The sequence below is a fragment of the Hemibagrus wyckioides genome, linkage group LG20 (genome assembly GCF_019097595.1).
Source record: "Hemibagrus wyckioides isolate EC202008001 linkage group LG20, SWU_Hwy_1.0, whole genome shotgun sequence".
NCBI classification, from domain to species: domain Eukaryota; kingdom Metazoa; phylum Chordata; class Actinopteri; order Siluriformes; family Bagridae; genus Hemibagrus; species Hemibagrus wyckioides.
In genome coordinates this window covers 20,261,434-20,276,433 of record NC_080729.1, presented here as the reverse complement: position 1 = coordinate 20,276,433, position 15,000 = coordinate 20,261,434, and the positions used below count along the sequence as shown (strand labels likewise).

General features: G+C 42.0%; 1 protein-coding gene and 1 long non-coding RNA gene across 2 annotated transcripts in view; one reads left to right on the top strand and one right to left on the bottom strand.

Annotated features, from left to right (window-relative positions):
- ptprfb (protein tyrosine phosphatase receptor type Fb) overlaps positions 1-15,000 on the top strand; it is a 172,440-nt gene that overhangs the window by 25,679 nt on the left and 131,761 nt on the right. The window lies entirely within an intron of this gene.
- LOC131370953 (uncharacterized) overlaps positions 1-15,000 on the bottom strand; it is a 22,388-nt gene that overhangs the window by 1,040 nt on the left and 6,348 nt on the right. The window lies entirely within an intron of this gene.

Here is a 15,000-nt window from a genome sequence, read left to right as displayed (position 1 = left end):
ACAACCAACAAACCATTTCACAGATCAATCCGTTGTGTAAAACTCTCATTTTTCTTTCTTTCTTTCTTTCTTTCTTTCTTTCTTTCTTTCTTTCTTTCTTTCTTTCTTTCACACTGGAGACTCCTTCCTTCAGTGTAACAGTAGTGTGTGTAGGTGCTCAGTGTACTGATGGGTGTGAAGGATGTGTTACTATAGAAACAGTAATGTATCAGACCGAGCGTTAACGTGTACTCCTGGACTTTTCCACACAGCTGCTGGACGTCGACTCGGTCACTAACACGGCCGTCGCGGCCTGACAGAGTGTCGATGTAGCGACTTGAATGGTGTCGAGACTCATTTCCTGTTCTGAAGTTTATCGGATGTCCTGAAAGTCCGCAGAGCTAATTGCCCCAGCAGCGTGTAGGCTAATTAACCGAAGCTGTGTCCTAATCTCACCTCCACCGGCCGTGTTCATCAGAAACAACTCTGTACTGCTAATGAACATGTCACTCAACACACAACAACAACAAACAACAACAACAACAAACAACAACACACAAAACAGAATCCTGAATTACTGACCTGAAACACTGTGATGTCATTACATCATCTCTCTCTCTCTCTCTCTCTCTCTCTTCATCTCTCTTTCTCTGTGTTATCTGGGGTTAGTGAGTGTGTGAGTGAGTGTGAGTGTGTGTATGTGTGTGTGTATGTGTGTGTGTGAGTGTGAGTGTGTGTGTGTGTGTGTGTGTGTGTGAGTGTGTGTGTGTGGTTAAACTCTTTCACCTTGCTCCTCTGTAATTATGTTTGCTGCTCTGTGACCTTTAACTGGAGCTGAAGGCAAAAGAAACGTCCTGAACTCTGCTGAGCTTCTCCACAACCATAACTGACATTCAGGTCCAGAGTGCTGCAGGAATCAGTACACACACATACACATACACACACACACACACACACACATACATACATACACACGCTCACAAACTAGGGGTGCTCCGACTGATCGGTCGCCGATCATAATCGGCCGATAATTGCTTTGGGAAGTTTGATCAGCGATCTCTATAACGGCCGATCTCGAAAAGCCGATCAGATGACGCAAATTTTTATTTTGCACGCTGCTAAAATGGCTTCACCGGTCTGGCAGTTCTACATAATGTGTAAAAAAGACAATACATTAACAACCTGCAACCTGTGTAACGACCAAATTCCACGAGGCGGGAACAACGAACCTCATCAGACATGACTGAAGGTTAGTCACGTAAAGGAATATGAGCAGTTTTCAAAGTTGGCTAGTGCTAAGAGAGAGCGGGAGAGATCAGCAACTCAAACACCACACACTCAGCTGTGTGTGATTCTGACTGACATCTCTCTCCAAACGCGCGTCCGCTCTCACACACACACACACACACACACACAGGCCAACATAGAGTGTGCTCTAGAACCGCTCTGGCGATACTTTAATGTTCTACACCTATCGGTCTGCACAGCGCCGCTCTCACACCATGGGACTAAACACCTTACAGCCCCTGAGTGTGACCACTGTCTCTGATTCTGAAAACCCCTGACATATAGGACCCTTTTGAATATTATTCCATACCCAAGACGTACAAAAGCCTTTAAATTAAATAAGCCTTTATATTTATATTTACCTATATTTATCTTTATAAAGATAAATCTAAATAAAATATAAACTGTTAAAGCACTAAGACATTACAGTCTGAACATCATGACTTTCAATTATTCATCTGATGCAGTATTTAAGTTAAATACAGACATGACTTAGAGGAACAATGGACCAGAACAGCCCCTGGTGTTTATAAATCCTAGAAACGCCCCTGAGTTACACCACAGTGTTTACACATGTCCACAGCCTTATGAAGGACAACAACAGTTCAACAGTCAATACAGCTCCTAGTGATCGGAGATCGGTGATCAGCCACAAAAATCCTGATCGGAGCACCCCCTGTAGGTCACAAACCCCTGTAGTGTTGACGTTAGCTAGCTGAAGTTAAAGTGACTGTAAACTGCCCCAGAGGGCGGGTCAGTGGGCGGAGCTTGTTCTTAATAGGTTACCTAACAGAAACATTTCATTTTCATAAGAAACGGCGGCTCGCTTTGTCGCTTTGTTGTTTTTGTTGTTGTTTTTTTCTCAAAGGAAATGGCTAGTTTCCCGTCGCATGCTAATGAACGCAGCTTTTTGATAGACAGAAAAAAAAGAGTCCAAAACGTCACTCAAATTCTTTTCACTTTCTAGGACGAGCCCCAAAATTCTCAAACCCTCGTCCTTTGGGAACACTACACAGCTCTTTAACACCCGACGCAACACGCTAGCTGTTAGCAGGGTTACACATCGCTGCTTTAACTTCATGATGGAGCGACTGATGCAGAGTTGACTTTTATTCACCTAAAAAAAGACAAAATAACGATTTTACACAAACATCACACACTTTAATCTGACATCATTCTGATACACACACACACACACACACGTTCATTTCTTCTTCATTTGACTCTCCTGCACTCGTCTCGCCTGGGCTCGTCTCTCCTGCGCTCGTCTCTCCTGCATTTGTCTCTGCTGTGTTTTCCGTCTCAGGAAGTTTGCCTCTCCTGCGCTCGCCTCTCCTACACCCGTCTCTCGCGTGTTCGTCTTTCACGCGCTCGTCTCTCCTGTGTTCATCTCTCCCGCGTTCGTCTCTCCCGTGTTTGTCTTTCACGCGCTCGTCTCTCCCGTGTTCATCTCTCCCGCATTCGTCTCTCCTGCGTTTTCCGTCTTGATGAATTCCGGATGTCCCGTAGTGTCTCCAAACGCTTCTGATTTCAGATCCTCAGGAGCCGAGGTCTTTCCCGTCAGCACATCTTCACGGATTCCCGTCTCCATTCAGACACGTTAAGCGATTTCCACCGTGTCTGGTCTCTCCCTGGTCTGATTTCTTCTTTCTCTTCTCTTTTCCACTTCGCTTTGCATGTTTGTCTCTTCTCTTCATTTTCTCTCTTCCTTTTTTTTTTTTACATCCATTTCTTTATCTCTTTGTCCCTCTTTTCATCCCTCCCTCTCTCCATCAAATCCATTCCTCTATCTAGTTGTTTGTTCCTAGTGTTTCTTTCTTTCTTTCTTTCTTTCTTTCTTTCTTTCTTTCTTTCTTTCTTTCTTTCTTTCTTTCTTTCTTTCAAGATTTTGCTTGATCACTTTTCTTTCCCTTTTTTTATGCAGTTGTCACTTCAGCCATCCATTTTCTCTTTTCTTTTTTTTCCTCTCTTATCTTCTTATCTTTCTAAACTCCGCCCCCATGCCTGTCTGTTTTTTTGTTTTGTTTTCATTGATCTGTATCTTTTCAGTGTTTGATGTCTGAGTGAATCGGGGAGACGTCTTGGACTCGGTGTCGGTCGTGGTCGGTGTATCTCACGGCTTCGCGCTCTGTCTATCTCCAGATGAATCAGTTCCTTCTCCTTCAGCGTATCCTGATTGAGTCAGGTTTCATTATTAATGTGACGACATTAATACGAGAGAACGAGAGAGCTTCCTCCTTCCTCCTCTGGTGAGCTGCAGGGATCAGGGGCGTCTCCATCTCCTGACACTGAGAGGAGGAGGAGAGGAGCGGTGGAAAGGAAGTGTGGAGGAAAGGAGGAGAGCAGGAACGGAGGATGGGAGGAGGAGAGGAAAGGAGGAATGGAGAAGTGGAGGAAAGGAAGAGTGGAGGAAAGGAGGAGAAGAGGAGCAGAGTAAAGGAGAAGTAGAGAGTGGAGGAAAGGAGGAGTAGAGAAGTCTGATGTGGATTTCACTCGTTACTCTGTGATGGACAGATCAGTCGATTCTTTTCCCGGATCCTTTCGTGTTGGTTTCTCTCAGATTAAACCACGGCGATTTGCACGCGTAAATAAAAACATCAGCAGCGTCACGTCTCCGAGCGAGACTCTCCATCGTCCTGACCTCGTGTCTCGCCGTGAATTCGGACGCTGCGTCTTCACCTCTGTGTCTCTCTCTGTCTGAGAGGAAGATTGTTGACTCTCCATTAGTCATGATCTCCGAGGGGTCGAAGGTCAGCCGTTACACTGAAGAACCTGTGGTGCTGAGTGAGTGGAAAAACTACCCATAATCCCTCACTGAACACTCGCGTGTGAGAAAAAAACAATGTTTATATAACGCTTCATTTAAAATAAAATCAAATCCAAAAACAGATGAAGGTGAGGGACGATGAGGGACAGTGAGGGACAGTGAGGGATGATGAGGGACAGTGTGGGACGATGAGGGACAGTGAGGGATGATGAGGGACAGTGAGGGAGGATGAGGGACAATGAGAGACGGTGAGGGACAGTGAGGGAGGATGAGGGACAGTGAGGGAGGATGAGGGACAGTGAGGGAGGATGAGAGACGGTGAGGGACAGTGAGGGAGGATGAGGGACAGTGAGGGAGGATGAGGGACAGTGAGGGAGGATGAGAGACGGTGAGGGAGGATGAGGGACAGTGTGGGAGGATGAGGGACAGTGAGGGAGGATGAGGGACAGTGAGGGAGGATGAGGGACAGTGAGGGACGATGAGGACAATGAGGATATGAAAGACAGTAAAGAACAGTAAAGGGAGGATGAACAATAAAGGAGGATGAGAGACAGGTGAACAGTAAAGAAAGATAAAGAACAGTAAAGAAAGAATAAAGAACAATGAAAGAATAAAAGAGACAGTAAAGAACAATAAAGAAAGATAAAGAACAATGAAAGCAGTAAAAGAACAATGTGGAGGATAAAGAACAATAAAGAAAGAATAAAGAACAGAATAATGAGAGACAGTAAAGAACAATAAAGAGATAAAGAACAATGAAAGACAGTAAAGAGATAAAAAGCAGTAAAGAACAATGAAAGATAAAGAACAGTAAGAGAACAGTAAAGAACAATGAAAGATAAAGAAAACAGTAAAGAGCAATAAAAGCAGTAAAGAGATAAAGAACAATAAAGGGAGGATAAAGAACAGTAAAGAAAGAAGAGACAGTAAAGAACAGAAGAGATAAAGAACAATAAAGAAAGATAAAGAACAGTAAAGACAGTAAAGAACAGTAAAGAAAGATAAAGAACAATAAAGAGAGATAAAGAACAGTAAAGAACAATAAAGGGAAGATAAAGAACAAGTAAAGAAAGATAAAGAACAGTAAAGAACAATAAAGGGAGGAGAATAAAGAACAGTAAAGAAGATAAAAACGAAAGAGAAGATAAAGAACAATAAAGAAGAATAAAGAGCAATAAAGAGCAGTAAAGAACAATAAAGGGAGATGAGAAGTAAAGAAAGATAAAGAACAGTAAAGAGGAGGATAAAGAGAGCAGTAAAGAAAGATAAAGATGATAGAACAATGAGGGAGATGAGAGCAATAAAGCAGTAAAGAACAGTAAAGAAGAGGATAAAGCAGTAAGAACAGTAAAGAGGGAGGATAAAGAGGGACAGTGAGGAGGATAAGACAGTAAAGAGAGATGAAACGGTGAACAGTAAAGAAAGGATGAGAGACAGTGAGGGAGGATGAGAGACGGTGAGGGACAGTGAGGGAGGATGAGGGACAGTGAGGGAGGATGAGAGACGGTGAGGGACAGTGAGGGAGGATGAGGGACAGTGAGGGAGGATGAGAGACGGTGAGGGACGATGAGAGACGGTGAGGGAGGATGAGAGACGGTGAGGGACAGTGAGGGAGGATGAGGGACAGTGAGGGAGGATGAGAGACGGTGAGGGACAGTGAGGGAGGATGAGGGACAGTGAGGGAGGATGAGAGACGGTGAGGGACAGTGAGGGAGGATGAGGGACAGTGAGGGACGATGAGGTGGTCGGTGATGAGTCTGATCATTACACTTTTCTTATGTAGAGATAACATTTTTTTTATTTTGTCGTTTTTATAGATTCAGTTTCCCTCGTTTCAGTGTTAAAATGTTTAAAATGAATTATTTTTTATTTTTGAAAAAGTTGGGGTTGTGTCGGTTTTGCTGGAGTTGTGTTTGGTTGTGGGGGTCATGTGGGGGTGTGTGGGGTTGTAAATGTTTGTGGGGTTTGTGGAGGTTGTTTGTGGTTGTGTGGTGGTTGTTTGGGGCTGTGTGTGGTTTGTGTAGGGTTGTTTGGGGCTGTTTGAGGTTTGTGTAGGGTTGTTTAAGGTTTGTGTAGGGTTGTTTGGGGTTTGTGTAGGGTTGTTTGGGGTTTGTGTAGGGTTGTTTGGGGTTGTTTGGGGTTTGTGTAGGGTTGTTTGGGGTTGTTTGAGGTTTGTGTAGGGTTGTTTGGGGTTTGTGTAGGGTTGTTTGGGGTTGTTTGGGGTTTGTGTAGGGTTGTTTGGGGTTGTTTGGGGTTTGTGTAGGGTTGTTTGGGGTTGTTTGGGGTTTGTGTAGGGTTGTTTGGGGTTTGTGTAGGGTTGTTTGGGGTTGTTTGGGGTTTGTGTAGGGTTGTTTGGGGTTTGTGTAGGGTTGTTTGGGGTTTGTGTAGGGTTGTTTGAGGTTTGTGTAGGGTTGTTTGGGATTGTTTGAGGTTTGTGTAGGGTTGTTTGAGGTTTGTGTAGGGTTGTTTGGGGTTTGTGTAGGGTTGTTTGGGGTTTGTGTAGGGTTGTTTGAGGTTTGTGTAGGGTTGTTTGAGGTTTGTGTAGGGTTGTTTGAGGTTTGTGTAGGGTTGTTTGGGGTTTGTGTAGGGTTGTTTGAGGTTTGTGTAGGGTTGTTTGGAGTTTGTGTAGGGTTGTTTGAGGTTTGTGTAGGGTTGTTTGGGGTTTGTGTAGGGTTGTTTGAGGTTTGTGTAGGGTTGTTTGGAGTTTGTGTAGGGTTGTTTGGAGTTTGTGTAGGGTTGTTTGAGGTTTGTGTAGGGTTGTTTGGGGTTTGTGTAGGGTTGTTTGAGGTTTGTGTAGGGTTGTTTGAGGTTTGTGTAGGGTTGTTTGAGGTTTGTGTAGGGTTGTTTGGGGTTTGTGTAGGGTTGTTTGAGGTTTGTGTAGGGTTGTTTGAGGTTTGTGTAGGGTTGTTTGAGGTTTGTGTAGGGTTGTTTGGGGTTTGTGTAGGGTTGTTTGAGGTTTGTGTAGGGTTGTTTGAGGTTTGTGTAGGGTTGTTTGAGGTTTGTGTAGGGTTGTTTGGGGTTTGTGTAGGGTTGTTTGGGGTTGTTTGGGGTTTGTGTAGGGTTGTTTGGGGTTGTTTGGGGTTTGTGTAGGGTTGTTTGGGGTTTGTGTAGGGTTGTTTGGGGTTTGTGTAGGGTTGTTTGAGGTTTGTGTAGGGTTGTTTGAGGTTTGTGTAGGGTTGTGTGGGGTTGTTTGGGGTTTGTGTAGGGATGTTTGGGGTTTGTGTAGGGTTGTTTGGGGTTGTTTGGGGTTTGTGTAGGGTTGTTTGGGGTTGTTTGAGGTTTGTGTAGGGTTGTTTGGGGTTGTTTGGGGTTTGTGTAGGGTTGTTTGGGGTTTGTGTAGGGTTGTTTGGGGTTTGTGTAGGGTTGTTTGGGGTTGTTTGGGGTTTGTGTAGGGTTGTTTGGGGTTGTTTGGGGTTTGTGTAGGGTTGTTTGGGGTTGTTTGGGGTTTGTGTAGGGTTGTTTGGGGTTTGTGTAGGGTTGTTTGGGGTTTGTGTAGGGTTGTTTGGGGTTGTTTGGGGTTTGTGTAGGGTTGTTTGGGGTTGTTTGGGGTTTGTGTAGGGTTGTTTGGGGTTGTTTGGGGTTTGTGTAGGGTTGTTTGGGGTTTGTGTAGGGTTGTTTGGGGTTGTTTGGGGTTTGTGTAGGGTTGTTTGGGGTTGTTTGGGGTTTGTGTAGGGTTGTTTGGGGTTGTTTGGGGTTTGTGTAGGGTTGTTTGGGGTTTGTGTAGGGTTGTTTGGGGTTTGTGTAGGGTTGTTTGGGGTTGTTTGGGGTTTGTGTAGGGTTGTTTGGGGTTGTTTGGGGTTTGTGTAGGGTTGTTTGGGGTTTGTGTAGGGTTGTTTGGGGTTGTTTGGGGTTTGTGTAGGGTTGTTTGGGGTTGTTTGGGGTTTGTGTAGGGTTGTTTGGGGTTTGTGTAGGGTTGTTTGGGGTTGTTTGGGGGTTGTTTGGGGTTGTGTTTGTATCCACGATTTGGACGAACACGTATGAAATGTGAGGAAACGTGTAATTTGTTGGGCTTGATGCTGATCTTCGTGTCAGAGGAAGCGCGATGTTGATGATCTTTTCACAAACCTGCATTATCTTAATAGCTGAACCTTTCCTAAATTTTTTGCTCAATTAGAAAACCATTAGGACGTAACCAACGACGCGAGTCTAACGAACTTATCAATTAGGAGAATGCGGAGAGAGAAGGCACACTGACGGCGAGGTTCCGCTGGATCATGGTTTGTCTTCCTGCCTCCAGTTTGGCTCGACTTGTGCGAAGCAAATTGCTTTGGCCCAGATGGCGTGAAGGTCACGGAAACCCAAGTACTTATAAAAAAACTGAAGAGGAAAATGTCCACTCCTGTCAGCCGCGAGAGCGGCGCGTTACTGTCGTGTTGATACATAACCATTAGCACTGGTTCACTTCCCAGATTATTTCTTTTTACCACATGAATGTCTCTATTGTCCGGTGGAGGACCAGATGGGACGGCGTCCTGCCAACTTTTTCATTTTTTATTTTCATTTGAGCGATGGGCAAAACTGTGCTGCTGAGATCCAGCTGTGGAAGCTGGCCAAGAAAACCATGGAAACGTTTATCAGTTCCAAAAAGCACTAATTAAAGCCAATTCCTCATTACATCAAAAAGGTGTTACTTCTTTTTTCTTTCTTTTTTTTTGGACACTTTTTTACCACAGCAACTGTGACTAAGAAAAAATTAGCTCATGGATGAAGCTGAGGAAAAAAACAATGCTGCAGGAATCCAAATTTTTTGCATTTTATTCGAGTTTCTATTAAAATTAATCCTAAACGCTTTCTTTAATAAATGCTGCTGAATTCTCAGTTTATATTAGTTCACGCGTTTCCATAGTAACGGCTCCTTCACTCTGACTTACTTTATAGTTTTTCGACACGGCAAGCTGCAAACTTTTTGTATTAACGTTAAGAGAGATGAAGGGAAATGTAAATGTAACTGTAAAGGGATAAAAGTATGAGATTGTTAGTAAATATATATTTGCTGTTGGAGGCAAATTGAGAGGAAAAGGAATAAAACACTGATGTGCTGGAACAGGAAAACAATCATGAACAGGTGATTTTTAGAAGAAATGATGGATGTACAGGTGATTTTTAGAAGAAATGATGAACAGGTGATTTGAGGAGTAACTCTGGACGAACGGGTGTTCCAGATCTTTTGGACACACCGAGGCTAAATGAATTACAGAGACGTGAATCAATCGGAATTCTTTCCTGCTGGGAAAACCCCTGGCAGCATTGTTTCATGGCAGGGAGCATCAGGAAATTAGAAACTGCATGAGGGCTCGGGTCACGTGTTGGCCGAACGAGATCAGATTTACAAACAGCAGCAGCTGGAGGAGGAGAAGGAGCGTAGAGAGGAGAGGAAACTCTGAGAGGAGGAGCTTTCTTCAGCGAATTTACACAGACACAAGAATTCTGGATTCTGATTGGTCAGGAGGAACCTTCATTATAAGTTATATAACGTTAATAATTGCAGTAGTAATGTGTTATTAATTGGCTGATCAAATGAAATGTTTAAAAAAAGTTCCTCTAGTGAGTTGTTTGGTAGCTGAAAAGAGTCGACTCTTATGAATGAGTCAATTTATCTGACTCACTATGGTTTCTATAGTAACAGCTCGTTCTTTACTCCATCGTTAATCGGTGAGGAGATGTGTAACGCTAACGTAAGGAGTCTCCAGTGTCAGTGCTGTGTAACAGTCAGAGCTGAAGCTGTAACTCGGACTGAGTCGGACAGAGGAGTGCAGTCGTTATGGTTGGATTCTCGTTTCTGATTGGCTGGTCGATGTTTCTGTCAAAACAGGAACTTGATGCCTGGATTATTTCCTGTAACTCTAAACAGATGTATGCTGTGTAATAATTTTCGTCCTTACGTTATTGCGGTGAAATGTTTTAGAGTTGTTTAAATTAAACGCATGTCTGTAGAGAATGCTCGTTTCTGATTGGCCGGTTGGTGAATTATTTTTTTCTTTTACGACGTAGAAATGGAATAAAACGGAAAACCGGATCGACTTTTTTTTTTTAAAGATCGTCTGACGTTTTCTCTAACAAGATCATCTGCAGGATCGTTGATTGATGAAACCTCCCACCCTCTCGGGAGACGCGTGTGTCGTTTGTCTTTAAGCGGAGAGGAACGCCGGCCTTCCGTGTTATTCCATACATCCGCATGCCTCCATTGTGATGAGCTGACCGGAGCGTGTTCCAGCTGATGTCGTAGCGGGATTAGAGGAGGGGGAGAAGCAGAAGAATGCCGGAGCATTAGACCACACTAATCCCCGTCTCTGCTGAAAGACTGAATGGCCTCTCGTCTGGGTTTTCTAGTGCACTTTAAGTGACTCATGGGATTATTCTGAAGACCAACGAAAGTCCAAACCCGCTGGAAAACTTGTGTTGGCGTGAGGTTTTGGTAATTACCACTGTGCTCTTCGAGGAGCTGCGATTCCCCGATGACCAGCTAAACTCAAGGTCGAGTCTGATCCGCGTCTGGAAACGCAGTGGTACATTTCCATATTTCCATAATGGCCAGACTGCGTCAGGAAGCGGTTTCCTTTCAATGCTTTTAAAAAAGGAGATCAGACATCAGACGTTAAGCGCCGTCTCATTTATGGAGGAAAATGGCGTGTTGCGGAAATGAAGGGGTTTAATGGAAAGGTGCTGACTTGCAGACGCCGGAGCTTTAATTCCGATACGCCTCGTTCTCTCCGAGAAGAGGCCAGGAGCGCTGCAGGTAGATTTAGAAATGAAGAAACGTCCAGCGGAGAGATCTGACCATCTGTAGAGATCGTGGACAAGGATTTTAAACCCGACAGCAGACTCTCCCTCCACAGAGAGAAGAGAGGCGTTCTGAGATCGGATATAAAATCGGCCACAAAGAAAGCAAATTGAAGATGTTTTCTGAGAGCTGGGGTCAACATCTTGTCACTACTTTGGTCAAAATTGGTGTGAGCCTCCAGAGGTCCAATCAGTGAGATTTTAAACACATGGTCTAAAGGTTGTGCGCCCCCGCTGACCATCACTCCACTCTTCTCTTCTGGGATCTAGATGTTGGGTTGTGTCTGTGGGGATTAGTGATCGTTCATCTACAGGAGCATTAGTGAGATCAGACTCTGATGTTGAAGAGACTCCAGTTCCAGTTCATTCCACAGGTGTTCAGTGGGGTTTAGTCAGGGCTCTGTGCAGGACACTCCAGATCTTCCACTTCCTCCAACCTTCACCTCCACACCAGGTCTCCATGGAGCTGCACAGGAACATTGTGATGCTGGAGCAGGGTTTGAGTTCCAGTGAAGATAAAGTGTAAAGCTCAGAGATGTTCTGTATAACTGTGTAGAAACCTCTGTGGTGAGAGTTTGGAGAAGAAGCTCATGAAGGTGTGATGGTGTTAATGATTGTTAATGATTATTACATTAGCTAAGACTTTTCATTCTTGTCAATTAAGCAACCATAATTAAATAAATAAATAAGTAAATGAGAAGCAAACTGGAGTTTTTTCTTCAGCAGGTCAGATTTATGCGCTCGTATGTCACGCGTGTGTTTAGCGTGTGCGGTGTTTTTACTCGTCGTTCATGACCTTGGGTTGGTGAGGGAAAAAGAAGCGGTGTATAAATAAAAGGGATTATTATTAGGAACGGACAAGGAGAGCGGAGGTGAAAAAGTTAAGCTCGACTTTATATCCCATCATCCATCTCTCTAGCAAGGAGGCTAATGCGCGGACGTGACTTTCATAGCTAGTGTGTGTGTGTGTGTGTGTGTGTGTGTGTGTGTGTGCGCGTGTGTGTGTGTGTGTGAGAGAGATATTTTTTCGCCTCTTCATGTTTCCCACTTAGACACACACACCAGCTTTTTATCTCCTCCCATCTGTCAAGGCTTTGTTAAAAAAGACGTTACTGGCAAATGGCAGCCATGATGGATTACTCCCTTATTTGGTTGTGTGTGTGTGTGTGTGTGTGTGTGAAGAGAGAGTGGGGGTGGGTGTTTGATTCTTTAGTGTCACCTGCAGTCTTGTTCGCATTCTCGTCCTGATGGCCGCCGTTTTTAGCCGCAACTCTTAGCACCTTTATCTTTTGTGGCCATGTGCGTAATTGACATTCCTGGTCCCCCCCCTCCTTAAGTGGGATTCCATGATGGGTTGCCAGATATTCCCGCTTGGCGCCTTGTTAATTGTTGTTTTGTGGTTATCAGCAGATAGTTTCCCACGTTTATGTTAGAGCTTTACACGTGCTGTGATAGGATTTATAAATAAATAAATAAATAAATTCTAAACATCAGATGTGTTTTTATTTTTTTGGTTAGAAACAAAGCTGACTGGGAAAGTCAGCTCCAAAAGTATTGGCACCTTTCAGAAAGGTGAGTGTATTGAGTTTAAACAGTAGGGGGTGCTGTTAGGGTGAGTCCAACACTTCTGTGTCTTTTAATCAGATGTTTAAAAATTCAGCTCTATTTTATTTATTTATTTATTATTTTTAACTCATCTCAGAAGACAGAAGTATTTAAGGTATGTTTTCTAACATTGTGCCTCATTTATTCAAAATTTGTATTTGTAAATAATTCATACTTGTCGTGTTTCCGCAGAATTTTCATCAGTTGATCGGCTTCAAAACGTAGAACCGTCATTATTCATCTTTAGTGGGCGTGGCTAAATGTAATGGAGTTTTGTGGGCGTGGCTAAATGTAATGGAGTTTTGTGGGCGTGGCTGAATGTAATGGAGTTTTGTGGGTGTGGCTGAATGTAATGGAGTTTTGTGGGCGTGGCTAAATGTAATGGAGTTTTGTGGGCGTGGCTGAATGTAATGGAGTTTTGTGGGTGTGGCTAAATGTAATGGAGTTTTGTGGGCATGGCTAAATGTAATGGAGTTTTGTGGGCGTGGCTAAATGTAATGGAGTTTTGTGGGCGTGGCTAAATGTAATGGAGTTTTGTGGGCGTGGCTAAATGTAATGGAGTTTTGTGGCTGTCAGCTGTCTTGTAAACATGTTATTGTTTTTTTTTTTTTAACATTTACATTTGCTGGATGCTCTTATCCAGAGTGACTTATATTTTATCTCTTTTTAAACAACAGAGGGTTAAGGGCCTTGCTCAGGGGCCCAGCAGGGGCTGCTGGGTGGAGCTGAGACTCGAACTCACCACCTTCTGATCAGTGGTCCAACACCTTCACCTCTGATGTCATACACACAAAATTTTACAGTCAGAATTATTAGTTCAGTTTGGTGAGAACTGATTTCCTGAATTTTTTAGTAAGTAATGTTTTTTTAAGTAGTTTGAAGAAGGCTTTTAAAAAAGCAGCAAAGGTTTTTACCAGTTTTTTTTTGTTGAATCAGTGTGTGGTCAGTTTTTGTTCTACTTGGCCTGACAGTTTATTGGACCTTTTATTAGCTATTAAAGTAAAAAAGGCTGTTCATGCTAACAGAGCTAACGAGAAATGGAGGTTTATAGCCTCCAGTTTAGGATCAGGAACTGAATCTGCATCAGAACTGGACTCCATCGCTCACTTCAGGAGAAGACGTTTGAGGTTTTTTCTTCCTGCATCTTTTTCTCTTCTAGCTCATTGTGATGAATTATGAAAAAGCGAACCATCGTGGGTCAGCCAGGAGCCACAAAATCTTTTATAACACAAACACAGACCAAGAAAAAATAACGTTATAGGTCCGGAGCGTGTCGTAGAGAGAGAGAGAAAAAAGCATGGTTTTTATCTGGATGAAATGTATTGAAGGACTCTGCGAGAACGTCCACTCTAATGATTTACAGCTTTATCTCCGCGTGTACAAAGTGTCAGAAGTTTTACATTTTAAGGCCTGTGGGGTTTGTTCAGATAAAATGACGGCGATATGAAGGATTAAACTGATTCTCAGTTTCCTGAGAGCTTTATAATCAGCCTCAGCGTCGTTCCTCAACGTCGTGTCGCAAATTAAACTGGACTTTCTTCAAATTCACCTGCTCTCTGATAACACTGCTTATTTATTTATTTATTTATTGTGTTTATTTATTGTGTCTGAACTTAAGGTGCCTATAAATAAAATGCATTTTTATTTATTTCATTATTTATTTACTTCAATATTGTTTTATTGTTGTTTACTGCTTTTTATCATTTATTACTTGTTTGTATTTGTATGGTGAACTTAAGTGTCTAGACAGATGCCTATAAATTTTTATTTATTTATTTATTAACTGTGAAAAAAATAAAAAATAAATAAAATGTTAACATTTTTTATTTTTATATTTTAGTCATTATAAATATGACAATGGAAAAGAAGTAAAAATATAATAATTAAATGTTAATATTTTTGCAACTTGTAAACAATTTTAATACTGGAAAAAAATGCTAATTGAAAAATAAAATACAATTAAATGTTAAGATTTTACAACTTCTAAAATGGAAAAAAAACTATTTCGCATTTTTCGGTGTTTAACACAGAATCAGATCAGATTAACAATAATTTATTTAATTTAACATTTTGTAGTTTTAAAGATTTAATTCAAATTGAGCTGTAATTTAAAAAAAAAGTTGATAATACTAAAATGTATTTTTAAATTACATAAAAAGTAAAGTATTTTTTATTTAAAAATAATATTTAAAAATGTTTTATTTAAATATGATTTACATAATATTTCATTATTTTAAATATTCATTAAAGAACTTCACATGTAATGATTTCTTACATATAAAAAAAGATATAATAAATAATAATTATAATCATAATTTTTTTTGGCCCAGTTTTTATATCGTGATTTCCTGTTTTTTTTGTTGTTGTTTTTTTTCTGAAACATCAAGTTCACTTCCTCTGTTAATGTTAAAGACTGATAATTAACTGAGTTGTTTATGTTGTATTTTTATCATTAACGTAGCTCTTGTCCCTCAGCCATGCTAATTCCTCAGCGTTTCCTGTGCTTTTGTCGCCTCGTCACACTCGCTAATCTCTCTCTAACGCGTGAATCAAACTCCTCACTCCGTCCAGTTCCACAGGTT